The sequence below is a fragment of the Notamacropus eugenii genome, chromosome 2 (assembly GCF_028372415.1).
Source record: "Notamacropus eugenii isolate mMacEug1 chromosome 2, mMacEug1.pri_v2, whole genome shotgun sequence".
NCBI lineage: Eukaryota > Metazoa > Chordata > Mammalia > Diprotodontia > Macropodidae > Notamacropus > Notamacropus eugenii.
The window spans coordinates 94057387-94066624 of NC_092873.1; positions in this window are offsets into that span (position 1 = coordinate 94057387).

Genomic DNA, 9238 nt, shown 5'->3' on the forward strand with positions numbered 1-9238 from the left:
GTAGAATTCTTGAGTTGTTAAGTCTTAGCCAGAATGCTGAACCCAAGCCTGAGCTCGGAATATCTCGCCTTTTCATGATATTCTTGGCTTTCCATTTAGAGGTCAGTGCTAAAATCTGAAAGATTTGTAACCCAAATTGCCAGCCCATATAATGTTCACAAGATCACAGATACGGAGCTAGAAGGAACCTAAGTGACAATCCAGTCTGATCCCACCATTTTAAGTCATTTGTAAAACTCATCTGTAAAATATGATGTGATCTGCTCAAGGCCATATTGGTTCAGGGGTATACTGTACATGTTTAATATGATTTCTAATAATATTTATATAAGTTATAGTAATATGTAAAATTTACATAATTTATAATAATAAATATTAATTATGGCTAGCCTCACAAGCCTCTTTCTTTGCAAGGACATTTGTTATCCTACCATATCATAAACCTGGTGGGTTTATTTTTTTTAATGGATACACTTGATTTTGAGACAACAAAAGGTTAACAATAATAATAACAACATTTATATGGCATCAACGACATGCCAAGCATTGTGCACTTTACACTTTATTTTTACCCCCCTTTGACAGTTAAGGAAACTGATGCAAAACAGAACTTAAGTGACTTGCCCAAGGTCACTCAGCTAGTAAGTGTCTGAGGCTGGATTCATACTCAGGTCTTCCTGACTTCAGGCCCAGCACTCTATCCAACAGGCCTGAATTGTTAACACTTTCTCCATGTCTAGAGAAAACATTAAATCAAGCCCTGATCTGTGATATTTTCAGTTTCCCAGGCATAAATGCTCACACTGAAAATTTTACAATCAGTTCTCCTTAAGAGGTGGTTCCAGCACACCCTTGGTATGAGACCATATTTGAGGTCAGGTCCTCTGGTTCCAAATGACTCTTCCCATGGCACCATGCCACTATAGCACCTTAAATAGTCGAGTTTTATGAATTAATGATGAGCTAAGCACTGAGGATTCTAATAGAAAAGGGAGACAGTCCATGTTCTTACAGAGATCACATTCTACTGGGGGAGATGATATATAGATGGTTTTAGCTGCAAGTCAGATGGAGAGGTCCCATGGTCCTGGGGGTGGGTGGGGGATGTCATTTCTACTGAGAAAATCAGAAAATGTCTGAAGTTGAACCATTTGACAAAAGCCAAGGATTCGGGTGACAGGAACTTCTATATGTGTTTTAAGTCCTATTACAAACAAAAGTGGCTGCAAGAAAAAAAGTTTTTTGGGAGACTGATCTAGTATTATGGACTATCTATTATTATCTAATATTTGAAATATGTGAAGCACCTGTTGGAGCTTACAAGTCTTAAGAGTCTGAAAGACTTTCTTTGCAACGGCATTTGTTATCCTACCATTTGGTCTGTGCAAACCTGGTGGGTTTGTTTTTTTTAATGGACACTTTATTTTGAGGCAACCAAAGCTTGCCAGTAAACACTCAAACCATTAGCCCTCCCCACCACCTCCCTTGATTACAAAGGAGGGCTCTGTTGGCGGTTGGGGGTGGGGAAACTTTCGGGTGTTTTTAACAAGAACATCAATAAAACTTTTACTTAAAAAAAATGCAAAGCAAATGTTAACAATGCATTATGATAACATTGTAGTCACGTGCCTGATGGCTTTGTTGGCTCTCATTTGTGGACTCATTGTCTTGGACTAAATCCTTGGGGTTTCACTTTCTTAATGGATTTCACTTCATTTTAGGCACCTTTAAAAAAATACGTTGAGCATTTAATTTATAATGCAAATTAAGGAGTGAAACTAGGCGACCAAACAAAACTCAGGGCCAGGATGCTAGGATGCCAGAGGTGCCCACTTCCCCCCCATACCGGTACTGTCTTTGTCTTAGGTGTCTGTTCTTGGGAAAAAAACAAACAAACAAAACCCAAAACAAAACAGCAAAGCACTGAGAGTCCAGGTGGCATGGTGAAAATAAAAGGAAGTCGGGACAAACCCAATTTCAAGGATCGCTTTGGACACTGTGTGACCCTGGGCCAGTCAAGTCACTTTAACCTATCAATGCCCCCCAAGTCATTCTCGAAGACTACAAGTTAAAAGTTGCAGAACAGTTGCAAATCTGTTTTTGTCAAAAGATGTTTCCTGAACCAATGAAATCACAGGTTCTGACCTCTCAGAAATAAAAATAAAAAACATTGCAGGGAAACAAACAAATACAGGGAGACCAAATGTTGAGTTTGAGAGAAGACATTAACCATCTGTTACCCAGTGAGCATTGATTCAATTCCATTCAACACATGGACATTGAAGACCCTCTAACTTGCCAGGCATGGGAAAGGGGGGATTCAGAGAGGAGTAAGACATGGCTCCTGCCCTCCTGGAGTTTATAATCTAGTTGGGCAGCAAAAACAGAGTATAGAGAGGAATACTTTTTTTTAAAGAGGTGGCTGAAGGGGTGGAGCCTGCCTTTTTCCTTTACCCTAGGGGCTCTTTCCTTGACTGCCTCAGGCTACAGGATAGAGGTGGAGGAGGAGGAGGAGGAGGAGGAGGAAGGAAGTCGCTGCAGTTGGAGAAACTCTTTTACCTCCTTCACAAGATCACTTGTGCATGTAGACAGGCTGCCTCAGCGAGGAGATGATCCATCTCTCCATGTGAGACAGGCATGATAAAGGAAATCCTGGAGGAAGAGGATGCGTTAATATGAGATGAGGATGACAAAGAGTTATAGTACTTGGGAGAAACTGTATAAAACAGATAGCCAGTAATGAAGACCTGTCAGTTCCAGTGGAAAATCCCTACAAGGAATCACACAAATAATGTATCTTGTGTGGAAGTCTTGATTATAAGAATGTTTGTTTGTTTCTCCATTCATTGGATGCATTTATGGTAGATATATAACAATCTTATGTGGGGAAAAACAGAAAGAGATGACAAAGGCTATTAGTGGGATTTATGTCAGTTACTTTGAAGGATCCTACATATCTGAAAGATCCCAACATTTGTAACATCAGTGAATGAGAATGAAGCTATTCCCAATAAAACTAAAGTCAGGGAAGACTGGATACCAGAGCAAAGCAGGGATGGGAGTGGGAGAAGGGAACCAGCACGTGTTAAGAGAATAGATTGAATTGAGGAGCTCACCTTAACTGACCATCTGATAGCTTTCTATTTTAGTTAATAACTGATACTAAGCAAGGTGCTCAGCTCGTTTCTATGCTACTGAAAGAGTGATCACATGTGCTGTTAGTACCCCTTAATTTGATGCCCTGAAACAAAGGCCTACTTACTTCCCCCTAGTTATGCCTCTAGCAAGGCAATCTTACCTTACCTTAAAATTACAATCAATTATATCAATTACAATAAATTTATAGCATAGTCTAGTTCTATACCACCTTCCTTCCTTTTCCCCAAATCCTGATGGATCTCTGAATTTTAACTCTTACAACATAAAACCTTCCTTCCAAACTTATATACACTGTGCTCTCTTGATCCACTGGGAGCCCAATTGCCTTATGGTCAGTCCCATAGACTTAGATGATTAAGGTTGCTACTTGCACGTTAGTTTTATCTTCCCAGCTGAACCTTAAATTGTTGGAGGCAGAGACCATAGCTTGTTTCATACTCATTCTCTGTTCTCCTAGAGCACTTGGCACATAGCTTGGAATGTAGTATTGTAAAAATCACAGAATTTCAGAAAGAGGAATTTCAAAGGCCAACTAATCCAGCCTGTATATGAACAAAACTTAACACTACAATATCTCTGACAAGTGGACAGCCAGGCTCTTTTTTATGGCTTCTAGTGATGGGGAACTCATTACCTCCCAACACAGTCCATCTCCCCTTTCTATCAAGTTGGTAGTCTGGCTGACATAAATCTACATGTTGACACTCATTGAATATTTGGCAGTTGGTGGATTGAAGCCTCTACTCTTTCTGGTGCTTTCCTTCCCACACACTCTGTTCTCCATATACTGTCCCAAGACCTTGTGTAGCATCAGTGACTTGTCTTCTGGGCTAAAAAACCTCACAGGCCTGGCAGATTCTTAACCTTTATCATATTGAACTAAGTCTTGATGGCCCAGAAGCCTTTGCTAGAGCTTGGGAATCTCTCATTCTCTCCCAAGATAAGGACTACCCCAATTTTTCACACTGTTCAGGGGATTTATCTCAGTGAAAAAGCCATACTCTCCACTTTGGTCTTCTACATCCCCCAAAGCCCCATCTTTTCTCTGAGCCTTCTGGTCAAAGACATGACTTTCCAGAGTCTCATTTCTAAGCCTTCCCTTTCCCCATCCTCCTCCTTTTTACCTCCTCGGCACCCCCTCCCCCGGCCCCCTGAGCCCTTCCCTTTGCCCAGGAGTGCAATGCTCATCACATTTCTTTAAGACCTGTTTATAATTAAGAATGCCCTAGCTGACATCTCAGTAAATCGCTAAAGCCGCGAACTGAGGTGGAGAAATCAAGCCTTATGAGGTCCTAGACAAAGTCCTGGAGTGAGCATCTGCTCAGTCAGATAAGCAGTTACCATAATTTGCTGTGTGACTTTGGACAAGTTGCCTCTCTTTTCCGGGTTTTCATATTTTCCCATGTAAAATGAGGAGGCCTCTCTGGAACCAGTGCTAAGGTCTAAGAGAAAGAGATTCCAGAAAAGCAGAGACACCAAGCAAAGTTTTGCCAAACTGAACTGATGGGCAAGAGACAGGGAGCAGAGATTACCCAAGTGAGCTCCCATTTCCATCGTGCTTTATCCAGTGCTGCTTCTGATGTCTTCTGGTTATATGACCCTGGACAAGTCAATTACCTTCCTTGGTGCTCTAGGAAACACTCTAAGACTATAAAGCGTAGAGATGGTGTGGCCTGTGCTGGTAAAAGGGGATTTCCTCACCTGGGACTTGCCAGTGTCATATACTATCCCTGTAGCTGGTGGGAAGGCAGCCCAAGTAGACATCCCCATTTTACAGATAAAGAAACCAAGACCTAGAGAGGTTAGGCAGATTGCCCAAGATCATGTTGCTTGGGATTTGAGCACAGTTCTAAATAGGATTCCACTCTACTGTCTCTCCTCTAGCATGAAGACTATGGAGACAAGCCTGCAGTTGGAGAGATGAGGGTCAGTCAGAGAAAGGGAACTTAAGAAGAAACTCTCCTATGAATGAGCATGAAAGGCTGGGATTAAGTAGCTCCATTATTTGTATTCTCCCCGCATAATGTGATTTAAAAACATCTATTTTGGAAAAGACGGATTGGGAAAAGTCACACCTCTTTTCCCACAGGCTGGGCACCTGACTACCTGGTCCAGGCAGGAGAAGTGGTGACAGCTAGACACCAGAAGGGGGCATCAAGAAGCCAAGACTGGAGTTTACCTAGGGGGAAGGGACAGCCATGGTGGGGGCTGGGAGTGGGGAGACTGGGGGGGAGAGGTTGCCCATCCCCTTACATTTTCCCTTCATCCCCATCCCTCCAGCCTTATGGTGTTAAACATTAATCCAGTAGCTAGCACTGATTGGTGGATTGAATGAGCAGGCTGCCACTTAAAGAATTGGGTCCTGAGTGGAGGGAATGCATTTAAAGATTTGATAGAGTTTACAGGTCAGGGGGATGGATTATTTGCCTAGAGAGGGTAGAACAAAGCAAGATAGCCCTGTAGGTGGGTCTGGGCATCTGTGGGCAGTGTGTAAGCCACAGATTCCTGAGCAGAGTGGGGGCAGTGCTCTCAACCTTACATGAACTAGGTAAAATGAGAATCTTCCAAAACTCCTCATAAACAATTTTCCTTAGAGCTGACTCCCAGAGAGGGTGGTGCTGACTTCAAAAGACATACCCAGGAATGGGTGTCAACATGAGTCTACATCAGACCATGACACTGCTGTAATCACATCCTATTCCTGAGCACAGGCCATCCTCCACCCCCAACCTGTGACCAACAATGCCACTCCTGTACATTTTTTTCTTATATCTTGCAAAGAAATTGCCCCTTTCCAAACGTCTTCTCTCCCTGCTCCCCATTATACCTCCAAGAAGGGATTCCAAGAGGGTTCCACAGTATGAAGAGAGTGAGGGTTGTTTTATAGGATGCTGCTGATTTTCAGTGTGGGTTTTCCAAGCTAATGTTTCAGAGGCAGGCTCATTACTCTCAGGAGCAATGGTTACAGTTGAATGAGCTGACCCTAAGAGAATGGTGGTATCTGGGGTCTACCTGCTCTGTGTCAAACCAGTCAGGTTTTCACGGGTAAAACTATGAACTGAAAACTGAAAACTTATGATTCAGTCAAATTATATCTTTTTGAAGAAAAAAATGACCCTTCAATAGAATAAGAAAGCATTAATATTAACCCATCCATAGTTATCAGCATCTATATACACATTTGAAGAGAAATCACAGAGCAAGAGTTAAAGAAATAAAGAAAAATGATCGTCCTGATTGAACTTCAGGTGTTATTAATCACTGCTTCATCTAAATCCAGGGTTGCCTAATTCTTCAAAAGAAATCTTTAAGCTTCTCTCGTTTTATGCTTCAGGTTTAAAAAAAACATAAAAAAAGAAAACAAAACCTTGAATGCAGCTCTGACTGTTTTGCGTTGGAGGGCAGCTTCAGAGGGGTTTCACATCAAAAGCCCTTAACTCTTGGTTTCAGCTTTGTCACAGAAGAAGCATCCACCTTCCTCTTAGCATTCCTAACTTTCAGTGCATTTCTATAATCAAACTAATCATTCATTTCTGCTATCGAAAGGCCAGAGAAGAGGACAAGGCTGTCGATGAGCACCCAAGTCTTGTCAGATCTGAGAAAGTTGACCAAGTTGTTGACAAGAAAGTTGACATCCTGTGCTGGATGGAGGCAGTCCTGTTTTCAAAACAAAACATTTGGTCAAAAAGCAACCAACAAAGGAATAAAATGCACACTCATATTGGTATGAAAACCCATCTTACAATACAGGAAAATGGGGGAGAAGGGGATAAATAAGGTGGAGGGGATGATGGAAGGGAGGGCAATGGGAGGAGAAAGCAATTAGAAGTCAACACTCTTGGGGAGGGACAGGATCTAAAGAAAGAACAGAAGAAATGGGGGGGCAGGATAGGATGGAGGGAAATATAGTTAGTCTTACACAACACGACTATTATGGAAGTCATTTGGAAAACTTCACAGATATGGCCTATATTGAATTGCTTGCCTTCCCAAAGGGAATGGGTGGGGAGGGAGGGAGGAAGAGAAGTTGAAACTCAAAGTTTTAGGAACAACTGTTGAGTATTGTTCTTGCAACTAGGAAATAAGAAATACAGGTAATGGGGTATAGAAAGTTATCTTGCCCTACAGGACAAAAGAGAAGATGGGCATAAGGGAAGGGAGGGATGTTAAAAGGGAGGGCAGATTGGTGATAGGGGCAATTAGAATGCTTGGCGTTTTGGAGTGGGGGGAGGGGAGAAATGGGGAGAAAATTTGGAACCCAAAATTTTGTGGAAATGAATGTTGAAAACTTAAATAAATAAATTTACTTAAAAAAGCAACCAACAGAAATGTGTGTATATGTCCTATAAAAACTTACAATTCTATAGCATTTTTAAGTTTTACAAAGTTCTTTCTTTCCATCCGTAATGTGTAGTGGCTAATGCAATTATTATCATCCCTGCTTATCAGGCAGAGAGAAGTTAATAGTGACTTTTCCCTGTTTGTACAGCTATGGCATAGGATACCATGCTACTTCTCTGTGAGAGGTATATGTAATATGTATACACATATATTATTATATTATACAGAGATAATAATAACAGCTAGCATTTATAAACCACTTTCAGGTTTGCAAAGTACTTTACCTATATTTTCTCTTTTGAGTCTCCCAACACCCCTGGGCTGTGTAAAATCATTTTCAGTCGTGTCCGACTCTTCGTGACCCCATTTGGGGTTTTCTTGGCAAAGATAGTGGCATGGTTTACCATTTCCTTCTCCTGTTCATTTTACAGATGAGGAAACTCAGGTCCTCCAGATTACAGGGCGGGCACTATGTCACCTAGCTGCCCATTATACTAGGAGGTCTCAATTTCACTTCTCCCTTCCACTTAAGTACTTACTAGTTCATCAATCTTTATTCCTTTTGGATATTTAAAGGGCTCTCTTACAAGAAAAGTAAGGATACTATCCTATAATCCTGGGACAGTAGGTGCTATTTTACAGATGAGAAAACTGTGGCAGACGGAGATGAAGGGACTTGCACTCACAAAGCCAGGAAGAATTGAGGCCAGATTGGAACTTGGGTTTTCTTGACTCCAGATGGAATATTCTATCTGCTGTGGCACCTAGCTGCCTTTAACATTGAACATATGTATGTCCCCACACAGATTTGAAAGCACAGATCCTACACATACCTCTCTCTGTGTATATAATAGGGTTTTATTTTTATTGCAAACAGATACTGTTTTCTTTAAAACAAGAATGGTGTGGTGTATAGAGAGCCCTATTCTTGGGTTCCTACCATTTCTCTGACATCTACTAGCTCTGGAAGCTAGGGCAAGTCCCCAACCTCTGGGAGCCTCAGTTTCCTTCTTTGTAAAATGGAGATAAAAAAATACCTGACTGGGTTATTTCAAGACTCAAATGAGATAATGTATGGAAAACCCTTTGTAACTTTAAGGCTAATAACAGTGATAATTGTCAGCTATTATTATTTTAAGGCAGGAGAATGCGAAAGCCCTTTCCCCAGAAATTATTTTGTATTTCTTATTTTTTATGTATGTGTTCTTTGGGAGGCATCACGGGACAATGGAAAAAAAAAATCCTGGCTTTGGAGACAGGGTTTGAATTTGGGCCCCAATGCTTACTACCTCCTTCAGTTTCCTCCTCTGTAAAATCATGAAGTTGGGTTAGAAGAACTCCTATGTCTCTCTTCCAACTCTGTTTATGATTGAGTGATCTGGTGAATAGCTTTCTGAGAACGAGGATTGTTTCATGTTTTGTCTTTGTTCCTGTAATGCTTAGCTCAGTAGTGACTGACAGCTCATTGTAGAAGCTTAATAAACTCTTCTTCAAAGCCTACACAAAGTGACTGAATAAATGAATGGATGGATGGATGGATGGATGGGTGGATGGATGGATGGATGGATGAATATTACCTTTTGGGTGGGGCTCTGCCTTCAACCTCAAATTTACTGTTGTTGCTCTCTCCTCATAACCAAACCCAAGTCTCCCTCCCCTGAAATAGGACCATCACAAAGAATATTTCTGTAGCATCTGATCTTCACCATCCCCCTCAGCTGACCCACCGAAATATAAC